At 37.9% G+C, this 13,147-nt stretch overlaps 1 long non-coding RNA gene across 1 annotated transcript in view; it reads right to left on the reverse strand.

Annotated features, from left to right (window-relative positions):
- Positions 1-222: 222 nt before the first annotated feature.
- The window catches only part of LOC141585723 (uncharacterized), a 28,714-nt gene continuing 15,789 nt past the window's right edge, over positions 223-13,147 (reverse strand). Inside the window, exon 3 of the long non-coding RNA XR_012519391.1 lies at positions 223-975. This is a non-coding gene — a long non-coding RNA (uncharacterized LOC141585723). The remainder of the gene's footprint in view (positions 976-13,147) is intronic.

The following is a 13,147-nucleotide window of genomic DNA, read 5'->3' on the forward strand; positions in this document are numbered from 1 at the left end:
TAATTACTAGTTTCATTTGCATTGGCATTTTTTGCTCTGGTATGTGCCACAGTTTCCTGCTTCTTTGTAAGCTAGTGATATTTGATTAAAGTCTGCATGTTATGACATTATGTTATTATTTATTTATTTGTTTTTTATTTTTTTTTGAGATGGAGTCTCACTTTGTCTCCCAGGCTGGAGTGCAGTGGCATGATCTCAGCTCACTGCAACCTCCACCTCCCAGGTTCAAATGATTCTCCTGCCTCAGCCTCCTGAGTAGCTGGGATTCCAAGGTGTGCACCACCATACCCCGCTAATTTTTGTATTTTTAGTAAATACAGGGTTCCACTATGCTGATCAGGCTGGTCTTGATCTCCTGACCTCATGATCCACCCACCTTGGCCTCCCAAAGTTCTGGGATTACAGGCATGAGCCACCGCACCCAGCCTGTTATTTAAGATTTAATATTACACTTTGTCATTTTCTTTGAAGACCATCTAAAAACTTTGTTTTGAGAGGGATTTAAGTGATTTGTGGATCCCCATGATTATTTTAAGCTTGATTTTAAGTTTTTTTGGGAAGTTCTGGATAAACCTTGACTCAAGGCTTAATTTAACCCCATATAAAATGTGATTCTTCTGGAGCCTCTACTAAATAATCTGGGCACTCACTAAGGTCTTTTTTGCTCTGGTTGGTTTGCCTTCCAAGCATGCATGTGGTCTGGGAATTGATTAGCTTACAGCTTCTCTGATTCTTTTTTTTTTTTTTTTTTTTTGGCCAATTTTGTAAAATTTTATTTTGTGCATTTAAAACTTAGACTTCAGCAACAGACTCAGTGGGACCTATTCACACAAAGATAGAATCTCTTTGTCTAAAATGCTTTTTTTTCTCTTTGGTACGCAGTTTTTCAAATTTCATTCACTTGAGCTGTCTGAACTCCCATCTCTGCATCCTCAGCTCAAACGTTCTTCCATTCTCTGCTTTAGTTCTTCCTCTCTGCAACAAGATCCATCAAATGCCACCAGGAGAAAACCAAAAAAGAAACACAAAAACCACAGAGTGATCATATGGCTCAACTTGTTTTCCTGATCTCAAAAAATCACAATTTTAATTATTTCCTTGCCAATATCTGAAAGAACTTTTACATATATTTGTTCTTTTTGATACTTGTTTCTGGTGGAAGGATAAAATTAACACCAAGAACTCTTTCATTGTTGAATATAAAAGTTTTTAGATCTTTTATTTAAGGGCTTTAAAAAAATCTTTCAGACAAATATAGATTTACATTCCACTTAAATTTTAACCATATTTGACACTTTCAAGGAGAGCTCAGCTGAGATGGTGGTAAAATAAACAGAAACCTTCACACATGGTTGAGTTCACAGTGCCCCGGCTACAAATTATAGTCTGTTTCTCTACCTGGCCTACAAAGAGGTGTGTTTATTGTTTGTAAAACAATTGTAAAATCTGTTTCACAAATATTAAAATTTAAATGTTGGCATGTTATAATTGAAGAAATGGTATTATTATAAGAGAGAGGGAGACAGGAAAACATGAAAACAAGATAGAGTTACAAACATATACATAAAATAAACTTCAGTAAAATGGCAACTACTATAGAGTGATGAGTTTCCACATATCTTTTTCTTTCTTTTCGAATTTTTCTTGAATGAATGCATTTCTTGCATAATAAAGCACCTTTTTAGCAAATGGTGCTGGAACATCTAGATACTCACATGGGAAAAAGAGTAACTTCATCCCTACCTTGTCCTACATACAGACATTAATTTAAATTGGATAATATATTTAAGGATGGCCAGATCTCACTTCTTTTGTTGTCAAATTTTAAATTCTATTAAATTATTTAAATCTTCACTTAGAAATAAATAGAATTATTTAAATCTTCACTTAGAAATTATTAAAGTATGATGGGGTGATAAGCATCAAATAATCAAAAATAACACAGTGTTTTGACCACTAGAGTGGTGAGAAAGTATGTAAGTTGGAAAGGTCTGTCTGAGTGTATTGAAGACAGTGCCTGAGGAAGACAGATACGGCCTCTTAGAATGGATTCTGAATAAGGGAAGGAGTTAGCCAAGTGGATAATGGAACAGAGGAGCATTTTAAACAGCAAACACCATGGGCAACTGTACTGAGACATGGTATTGCACAGTGGTTTCTTTTTCTTTTTCTTTCTTTTTTTTTTTTTTTTTTTTTTTTTTTTTTTTTTTTTTGAGACGGAGTTTCGCTCTTGTTACCCAGGCTGGGGTGCAATGGCGCGATCTCGGCTCACCGCAACCTCCACCTCCTGGGTTCAGGCAATTCTCCTGCCTCAGCCTCCTGAGTAGCTGGGAGTACAGGCACGTGCCACCATGCCCAGCTAATTGTTTGTATTTTTAGTAGAGACTAAAAATACAAGACCAGGATGGTCTCGATCTTTTGACCTTGTGATCCACCTGCCTCGGCCTCCCAAAGTGCTGGGATTACAGGCATGAGCCACCGCGCCCGGCCCTTTGTTTTGAGTGTGTTTCTTTGACCGCCTACTGGGAGCTAACTCTGGCTGAGCACTGTGGTAAGATGCTGTCATACATCCCCTCTTCCAATTATAAAAACCACATGTATTTCTAGGTTATTCCTTCAGCATCTGTCCACCTCACTCATACTAAAAGGAAGTCTGGGGACTGATGGCAATTCCCAAAATGTCTTTATCACATTTTCTTTAAAAGATGTTGTAAGCTTTTTAATATTGTCATATGTTGGTACACAGAATGTTCTTAGATTATTATTTTATATTGTGAAGAGGGAATTACATCAGTAATGGCAAGCCCTAAGAAGGTAGTTAAGTTTCTGACTTCATTCTGTTATTTGCTTTAATATCATATAATATGACCCCTCCTTGTATTATCAGGAATCAGATTTTCAAAAAAGCAAATGTGGTCTCTCAGATCTTTTTAATGTGATTAATGGGAAAAGAAGTGCTGAAGCAGAAATCAAGTCTAGCATGTGTTTCTGCCAAAGAAACAGAAGCTGTCCTGCCCCCAGCCATGCCTACCAGCCTCAGCCAATGCACAGCCTACTGGAATACTCCCATTCCATCCAAGTCAGTCCCAGGTCTTGCTTCAAGGTCATGACGCCAGGCTCGGATGCCTCCGCCATCCATAACCCTAAGTATCTGCTATCAAAATTCCTCCAGCAGAGAGGTGCTTGAAGTGTATTGCAGGAAAGCCTCGATGAAATCCTGGCAAGGAGAATTTTCACCTGGGTGCAGGTTCTGGCCTCACCTTGGAGCCAGTACAGCAGACCATCTGTCTCGAGTTGTCAATCCCTCAGATCTTCAGGGATCAGAGAAATGGGCTGGTTTCATTCTGATCCCTGTGCCAAAGTGCCTCCTGACATACTGAATTGAAAATAATACAGTGTAATCTGCACAATGGATAGCCCCCAGTGATGGGGTTTGGTAAATTACTAAATTACTTTCTGTATCTTCTAAATGTTTACAAGGAATTATTTACAATCAGGAAAATAGTTAAATATATTTTAAACAATGAATATAGTACTGATGCCATTCCCTTTCCATTTATTTCATTATTATTTATTTCCTATTATATTATTTAAAACCTTTTAATATTTTCACTATACTTTTGTTTCAAAATTCTAGAAGAAAATTATGTAACTAGACATTGAGGAATTCAATACTACCCATGCAACCTTAAAAACGTCTGTGATCTCCTTGTTAGGAGCAGTTTCACATGTCTGTAGTTTTTTTTTTCTTTTATTTTACATTAAAAGTTGTTTTAAGTAAATATTCTATACAAGAGGAGCTCGTTTGCCAACCGATATGTCACAGTTATTTTATATCCATGAATAAAGAAATGATATTAAAGAAACCATTTTCTCCTCTGATTACAGATGGAAGATAGTGTCAGTGCATACCATGTCGATGTACTAATTCAGACAAAGAAAACATGATTTTAATCACTGTAAACATGTATTTCATTATAATATTCAATTTTAAGCTAACTTTGGCAGCAATTCAATGATCAATCCTGCACTAAAAGATAAAAAGTAAATATAGCATGTTTTTATTTTTAAGAAATGTATAATTAATTTTGTAACTAATATGATAGGCAGCCTCCCAAAGCAGTTTATACAAAATGATATGTGACCTGACAGAACTGTGAGGTAAATCTAATCATTTCTGTATTTGTTCCTATTTTGGAAAATTTATTACTTTAACCTTTGATATTATCTGTATTTTTGTTTTGTAAACAAATGAATTTAGCTTTAAGCATTTTACCTCAATAGGTTTGGTTTCTGAAACAAAACCTACCTCATCATATGGTAACTGCCATTCAGTAAGGTCAGATATTTGAACCCTCTTTTCTGTTCTTGGTGCTTGTTAGTTTTCCTAAACAAATTTCCAAGGATAGAGGATGGGAAGAAGAAAGGGGGAGAAAGACAGAGAGAGAGAGAGAGAGAGAGAGAAGAGAGACAGAGAGGAGAGACAGCGAGAGGGAGAGAGAGAGAGAGAGAGAGAGAGAGAGAGAGAGAGAGAGAGAGAGAGAGACTCAGCTCATTCCTCCTGCTGTAGCAAAATGCTTTTGATGGCAATTTATAAAGAAAAGAAATGTGTTTCTTGCAGTTGTAGAGAATGAAAGTCAGTGTCTGGTGAGGGTCTGCTACTTGTTTACTTTGCTTTCTTTGCATCCTCACATGGTAGGAGGAGTGAAGGAAATGACTGCTGTGATCTTACATGGTGGAACAGATGGAAGGGCAAAAGGGCCTCGCTGTTCCCTCCAGCATTTTGTGGGGTCCTAATCCCATCCACCAAGGTGGAGCCTTCATGACCTGATCACCTCCCAAAGGCCCCACCTCCTAATATCATCACTTTGGGTTTTGACTTTTTCCATATGAATTCCAGAAGGGCACACATTTAAATGATAGCAGAGAGAGAGGGAGAATAAGAGAAAGAGGGGATACTTGCGGCATAAGAAACGGGAGAAGGAATGGGAGGGAAGAAGTCAGGAAGGGAGGGAGGGAGGGAGGGAGGGAAGGAGGGGAAAGAGAAGGGAAAGGCAGGGCCGGGCTGGGAAGGGGTGCAATGGGGTAACCGGTGATAAAGCAGTTTCAAGCATTGATTAATTTACATCATATTTGTTTATGGGTTTTTGTCTCCAGCCTGAACTATAATGAGGCAAACAATAAGTGATTGATTAATCTGTATAGTATCCCAGAAATAAAGGCAAATCTCTTTAATGTTCTCCAATCTATTCAATCTTCTCTATAATTTACTCTTTCCAAAAATGCCTGATCTTCAAATCTTGTTTGCTAATCAACTCTACATGAGGTGAAAACTATTTCTAGCACCAAAAGACCATCATCCCAGGCATTAACAAAGACGAGAGAAACCAACTTAATGTGCTAAAGGACAGCAAAGGTATGGCCAACAGAATTAATGCCAGACATGGGTTGGTATCACTCCCCGCAGATGAACGAGGAAGAAAACACGATGTTGCAGGTTGGAATGACTGAAACTGACAGCGGTCCTCTCTGATTCTGGTGATTCTGGCCACAATATATGATTGGAATTTTATTTGAAACTCATCTGTGTGTTTTCTTTTCAATGTGGATTACATTTTAAAGAGGAGGAAAAAGGATAAACATATGTTGTTACTGTTAGGTGTCAGTGCCTGTCCCTGCTTCATTGGGCAAAATGAACCAACATCTCCTTTGTAGCAAATAAAAGCTCTGCTTTTAGCTTTTATCACCTAAGTCTAGAAACTGCCACACAGCCACTACCTCATAGAAATAAGTCAAAGGGAGAATTAGTCAAATGCCCTTTTCCCTCGTTTCTCTGTTTTGCCTATTTTTACCAACTATTCTATAGGCAAGAAGGAATATCCTAGATTGAATTACTTCATCCAAAACTATTCATTGATTAACTTTCTTTCTCTGGGTTCTCTCAGACAACACCATGCATTTATCAACAGGGTCAGGATGAAAGGACAGAGAAAACCATTTTGCTTCTGTGCCTGACTGTACTAAACACAAGAGATAAAAACATGAGTGAAACTGGCAAGACCTTTGATATGGTTTGGCTGTACCACCACCCAAATCTCACTTTAAATTGTATCAATCCACATGTATTAAGTGGGGAGCCAGGTGGAAATATCTGAATCATGGGGGCAGCTCCCCCATACTGTTCTCATAGTAGTGAGTACCTCTCATGAGACCTGATGGCTTTATAAATGGGAGTTTCCTGCACAAACTCTCTTGCTTACCACTATGTGAGACATCCCTTTGCTCTTCCTTTGCTTCTGCCATGATCGTGAGGCCTCCCCAGCCATATGGAACTGTGAGTCTGTTGAACCTCTTTCCTTTATAAATTACTCAGTCTCGGGTTTGTCTTTCTTAACAACATGAGAACGAATTAATACAACCCTACCCTTCTGAGGCATAGAGCTTAGTGAGGGTTACAGACAATTAGAGTAATTATCCTGCAATATTCCAGTATTTCAAATATGTAATTGTAAATTAACTGTTAAGGAAAAAATAAGCAGTGATAAGAGATCTTGGCCATGAGTGAGAAAAATCTCCTGTAATGTGCTCTTTCATATGCAATCTGATGAGTGAATAAACCTTTGTTAAACTGCAAAGGGTATAGACCTCTCTAGAAAGAGCCAAACCTGGCCAGGTACAGCAGCTCACACCTGCAATCCCAGCACTTTGGCAGGCTGAGGCAGGGGCATCACAAGGTCAGAATTCTGAGACCAGCCTGACCAACATGATGAAACACTATCTCTAGCAAAATATAAAAATTAGCCGAGCGTGGTGGCAAGTACCTTTAATCCCAGCTACTTGGGAGGCAGAGGTTGCAGTGAGCCAAGATGACATCACTGCCCTCCAGCCTGGGCAACAGAATGAGACCCTGCTTCAATAAATAAATAAATAGAAAGAGGAAGAAATTCAAGTCTATGTAATAGGCTTTGCAACAACAAAAATATCCTCTAAGAAAATGATAGATTGCTTTGGTGTCATCAAAGATAAGAAAGTTATACCAAATATCAGAAGTTGTGAGAGGCCAGATGACGGAAGCTGTGTTAACAATTTAGGTTTAGAATCCTAAAAGCAAAGAAACTTATCCAGAGCAATAAAATAATCAGATTTTATATTTTTAAAAAGTCACCCTGCTGCTGGATGCAGAATAATGGGAAAAAGAGGAATGGTCCTAAAATTGACCCCAGGGTTGGACCCAGCATCATGTAAAGATGTCCGCTTGACTGCCCTGTCCCTAACCTCAGTGCATGGATGGACCATGTAGCATTATCCCATTGCTTCCCCATTTGCCAACTCTGGTGCAATTTACAAATAATATATGGCAAATGGCTCTACTATCTTCATGCTACTTTTTGGCAGCCTAGTCCCAAACAACCCAATCTCTGGGTATGTGAGATTGCCGCTTCCATTGAGGTTATACCCCGGGGAGTCTTATACTGGATCCTTGTTTTCTGTATGTCTAAATCTGCCTGTTTGGCTTCGGATCATCCAATGCCTTCATATTTTCTGAGTTATTTTGTTGTGGGTTTATCTGTTGTAATTCAGGCTTTTAGGTTTTTGACACCATGCAATGTCTTTCTATACAGCTGTTTCTTTTTCTATTTGCACTTATGTTTAGAAGTGATATGTCTTGTCTTCCAACATTGCCTCTTCTTTTGTTCTTATTTTGCTGTGTTACTTGTTTATCTTTTGTTATGTATTTTCAGTTTTCCAATTTTTACCATCTGGCTAATTCTAAGGTATATATTTTTTTAAAAAAAATACTATTTCTACTCTGAAGACTTATATATACATATATATATATATATATATATATATATATATATATATATCTCCAGCCAAGAATTTTCCTCTGGATTCCAGAATCAACAACGTCTCCATTGCTATTTCCACTGGGACCAGTTTCAAGAATTGCAAAATTAACTTGTGTGAAACTAAATTCCTGTTCTGGTACCTCCCCTTCTTCCCTCTGTCTTTGGGATCTGAAGAAACATTCTTTCTATGCATCAGGTTTCTGAGGCCAAGATATCTGGACATCCCTTCCTCCTCATGCTCATATCCAATCCATCATCACTTTCTGTGAGCTCACCTCCAAATGTCTCTAGTAGCCACTGCAACAAGCCCACAAGCCCAGCTCAAACCATCGGCATCTTTTGCCAACAATTGCAGCTTCTTAGATCATCTTGTTGAACCTAGTGTTGGCCTCTTCCTACTAGTTTTCCACATGGAAGCATGATCAATTTAGAAGTGTAAATTAGGATTTTAAAAACAATTTATTTTAAATAATGACTTCATTAAGTTTCAACATTGCCAAGATGAGTGAGAAAATGAGAAACAAAGCATGATTGTGAAGGGGAGGAGCTGACCCTCAAATGTTGTTTAATTTACCCACTTCCAGCCACTTTTTTGGAAAGTTGCATTTTAGAAATACCTTGTGTAGTGCACTGCCTGATAATTCAGACAGCATACTTTTTGGAGTTTATTTCACACAGTTTCAGAGAGCGAACAGTCTGAATGCATGCCACCATATTTCCTGGAATATGGGTCACACATTTAAGCTAAACCTCTTTGCCATATGTTACCTCCGTGTGTCAATTTGCTATCATGAGCTTCTTCATCCTGGTCCTATGGTTTCCTCCAAAGTAAAGGCAGCAGCTATCTCTTTTAATTACCATTCATTCATTGTTGATTGAGCACCTACTGGTACGACAAACTGTGCTTTTTGTATGTATAAGAGATAGAGATATAAATAAAGTTCAGTCCCTGCCTTTAAGGAATTTAGAATTCAGTGGGGGAGACGAAAGTGCCATATGCAATGATGTATGCAAAGTTGAACTGAAGTTCAGAGGAAGGAATGGCCACTTCCAAAGCTGTTAGAAAGGAGAGCTGGAAACTCCATGACATGATATTGATTAGACATTCCAATCTCACTCTTGGCTTATTGCTATTTTTTTTTTCTTTAAGTTACTTTATAAATGTTTAGAAAGTAGCTCAGCATATGTCCCTGCCCAAAAGTTCACCCACAATATTCCATGTTTTGAAAGCTTTACCTTCTAAAATAGGACACAATTATAACTGCTTCATCCAAGTTACAATTACTCCTTAATGAAATCAGCTTTCTTAATTTATAAAGAAAATCAAGATAAAAGAGTTTGAATTTATTCCTGCCTTCCAAAGAGAGGAAGAGATTTTTTTAAAATATTTCTCTGAAAATAAAAATATTAATGTTTAACAAGAGTTTTTACATCTTTCTACCTCCATTGTTTTATTGTTATTCAAAGGTCTTTAAGGACTTTGAGGGTCCTTAAAGTACATGAATGATAAATGGGTCAATACAACTTCTATCTTTAAGGTAGAATATTCTACTTTAACCCATGATGTGAAACCACAGGACAAATACATTTATTATTATTATGTTTTGAATTATTTCCTTTTGTTTTTAGATGCCACATAATAATTCACATATTGATGAGATACACAGGGATAATTCAATATGTGTCTACAATTTGTATATGACCCCCGTCTCTAACCATATAAAAAAATCAACTCATAGATTAGAGACTGAAATGTAAGATCCAAAACTATAAAACCATTGGAAGAAAACACAGAGTAAACACTTCAGGTTGTTAATCTAGACAAGGTATGTCTAAGATTTCAAAAGCACAGGTAACAAAAACAAAAACAGACAGATGGGACCGTACTAAACTAAAAAGCTTCTGCACAGCACAGGAAACAATCCATAGAGCGAAGAGACAACCTGTAGATTGGGAGAAAATGTTTGCATACGATTCATCCAAATTTCTTTTTAAAATATTGTGCGAGTTCAGTGACTCATACATATGAAAGTGTCGTGTAAACTGTGAAGAACCAAATCAACTGTGTGAAGAGTCCATAAGCCAACAGGATGACAATGCACAGAAGCAATGCCTTAAAGCCAGTGGAACCAAAGATAAACGGATGAGGAAATAACGTCCTCAATGTCAAAATCACAAAGACATCCTTGCTACTGTATTTTTGTCCTTCTTTGGGCTAATATTTTCCTCTTTTGGAGTAAGATTTATTGGACTATGTTATCCCTGGCAGAGTTTAAAAATGGGAATATGAGTATCATTATTTGGGGTAGAAAGTAGATGCATAGGAGGATCTCACCTGTGGATCTTACTAACTCCAGCATGAACCATTTAGAATAACTTGCCTGTAGAGTCTAAATGTGTTACTGAGAAATGTGGACAAGAGAGCGGTAAGGCCTAGGCGAGACCAAGTGCAAGGTTAAGACACAAATTTAGGCACTGCTCCTCAGCAGTGGCAACCTCATTCTAGTAATTCATTTTTGTATACCATCTCAAGACTTAAGAAGCTGCACAAAATTGGATTTGACCTCTCTGTTTCTGGATTTATAAAATTTGGAAGTTGGACTCGGTACCCAGTAACGAGTACGATCATGAGATGCTGATTCTGGGAAATACTGGCAGTTAACTCATCCTCTTCTTTCCTACCTTGATATCCTTAAATGCAGCATCTATGGAAAACAATCATGTATATATAAACAGATACTCAAACAGGACATTTATATGGTGCAAACCTCAGGTAAGCTAGATGAATCCCTTAGGATTTTTTTTTTTTTTTCTTAAATCAAAAAAACCAAAAAACAAAAAACAAAAAACTCTTGGAATTTTGAGCTTCAGAACCCATACCTTTAACAAGGTTTCAGGTTGGGTCTAATGCAAATGAATGTTGAAAAGCATGGCCAGTGTTAAATCTGTAAATTACTTTCACAATATTGATTCTTCCTAACCATGAGCATGAAATGTTTCTCCATCTGTTTGTGTCCTCTCTTATTTCGTTGAGCAGTGGTTTGTAGTTCTCCTTGAAGAGGTCCTTTACGTTCCTTGTTAGTTGTATTCCTAGGTATTTTATTCTCTTTGTAGCAATTGTGAATGGCAGTTCATTCTTGATTTGGCTCTCTTTAAGTCTGTTATTGGTGTATAGGAATGCCTGTGAATTTTGCACATTGATTTTGTATCCTGAGACTTTGCTGAAGTTGTCTATCAGTTTCAGGAGATTTTGGGCTGAGATGATGGGGTCTTGCAAATATACAATCATGTTGTCTGCAAATAGAGACAATTTGACTTCCTCCTTTCCTATTTGAATACCCTTTATTTCTTTTTCTTGCTTGATTGCTCTGGCTAGAACTTCCAATACTATATTGAATAGGAGTGGTGAAAGAGGGCATCCTTGCCTACTGCCAGATTTCAAAGGGAATGCTTCCAGTTTTTGCCCATTCAGTATGATATTGGCTATTGGTTTGTCATAAATAGCTTTTATTATTTTGAGATGCCTTCCATCAATATCTAGTTTATTGAGGGTTTTTAGCATAAAGCGCTGTTGAATTTTGTCAAAGACCTTCTCTGCATCAATTGAGATAGTCATGTGGTTTTTGTCTTTCGTTCTGTTTATGTGGTGAATTACATTTAAAGACTTGCGTATGTTGAAGCAACCAACAGAACTGGAAAAAATTTTTGCAATCTACCCATCTGACAAAGGACTGATATCCAGAATCTACAAAAAATTAAAACAGATTTACAAGAAAAAAAACAAACAAGCCCATTCAAAAGTGAGTGAAGGATATGAACAGACACTTTACAAAAGAAGACATACATAAGGCCAACAAACATATGAAAAAATGCTCATCATCACTGGTCATTAGAGAAATGCAAATCAAAACTACATTGAGATATCATCTCATGCCAGTCAGAATGGCAATCATTAAAAAATCTGGAGACAACAGAAGCTAGAGAGGATGTGGAGAAATAGGAACACTTTTACACTGTTGGTGGGAGTGTAAATTAGTTCAAACATAGTGGAAGACAGTGTGGCAATTCCTCAAGGACCTAGAAGTAGAAATTCCATTTGACCCAGCAATCCCATTATTGGGTATATATCCAAAGGATTATAAATCATTCTATAAGGACACATGCACACAAATGTTCATTGCAGCACTGTTTACAATAGCAAAGACCTGGAACCAACCCAAATGCCTATCGATGATAGACTGGACAGGGAAAATATGCACATATATACCATGGAAAACTATGCAGCCATAAAAAACAATGAGTTCGTGTCCTTTGTAGGGACATGGATGAACCTAGAAACCATCATTCTCAGCAAACTGACACAAGAACAGAAAATCAAAAACTGCGTGTTCTCACTCATAGGTGGTTGCTGAACAATGAGAACACATGGACACAGGAAGGGGAGCATCACAGACTGGGGTCTGTCGAGGGGAAATATGGGAGGGACAGCAGGGGGTGGGGAGTTGGGGAGAGATAAAATGGGGACAAATGCCAGATATAGGTGATGGGGAGGAAGGCAGTAAATCACACTGCCACGTGTGTACCTATGCAACAATCTTGCATCTTCTTCATATGTACCCCAAAACCTAAAATGCAATTAAAAAAAAGAAAGAAAAAGAAATGTGTGGCCATAGAGTATTATCCCTTCAGGTTAGAATAGTCTCATCACACCAACGTAAATACCAGGGGCCTCTCAACACCATCTAGTGCCGTCCCTCCAGCCCATCTGGTGTAGGTCCTGCTCACACAGCTCTGAGTTGCTGTGAGTTTCAATGGCTCCTCTTAGTCTCGCTACCTTAAGGAACCCTCACCACCCTGAAACACTTCAGTTTGCCACAGGGATGCTTCCAGATGAAAAGCTCATCCCTTTGCTAGCTTGACTAAAACCATTCATTAATGGCTCTCTAATACTTCGCTGATGAAAATAGTCAAACTCTGTAAAATATTTGAAGACATTTATTCAGAACCAAATATGAATGACCATGGCCTGTGACACAGCCCTCAAGAGGTCCTGAGAACATGTGCCAAGGTGGTCGGGTGCAGCTTGGTTTTATATAGTTTTGGGAGGCATGAGGCACTAATAAAATACATTTAAGAAACACATTGGTTTCTTTCAGAAAGATGGGACAAATCAAAGTGGGGAATGGTGGACTTCCAGGCTATAGGAAATTTAAACATTTTCTGGTTGACAATTGATTGAGTTTATCTGAAGACTTGGGATCAAAGGAAATGTTCAGGTTAAGATAAACGATTGTGGA

This window comes from Saimiri boliviensis, chromosome 1 (assembly GCF_048565385.1).
Source record: "Saimiri boliviensis isolate mSaiBol1 chromosome 1, mSaiBol1.pri, whole genome shotgun sequence".
Classification (NCBI taxonomy): domain Eukaryota; kingdom Metazoa; phylum Chordata; class Mammalia; order Primates; family Cebidae; genus Saimiri; species Saimiri boliviensis.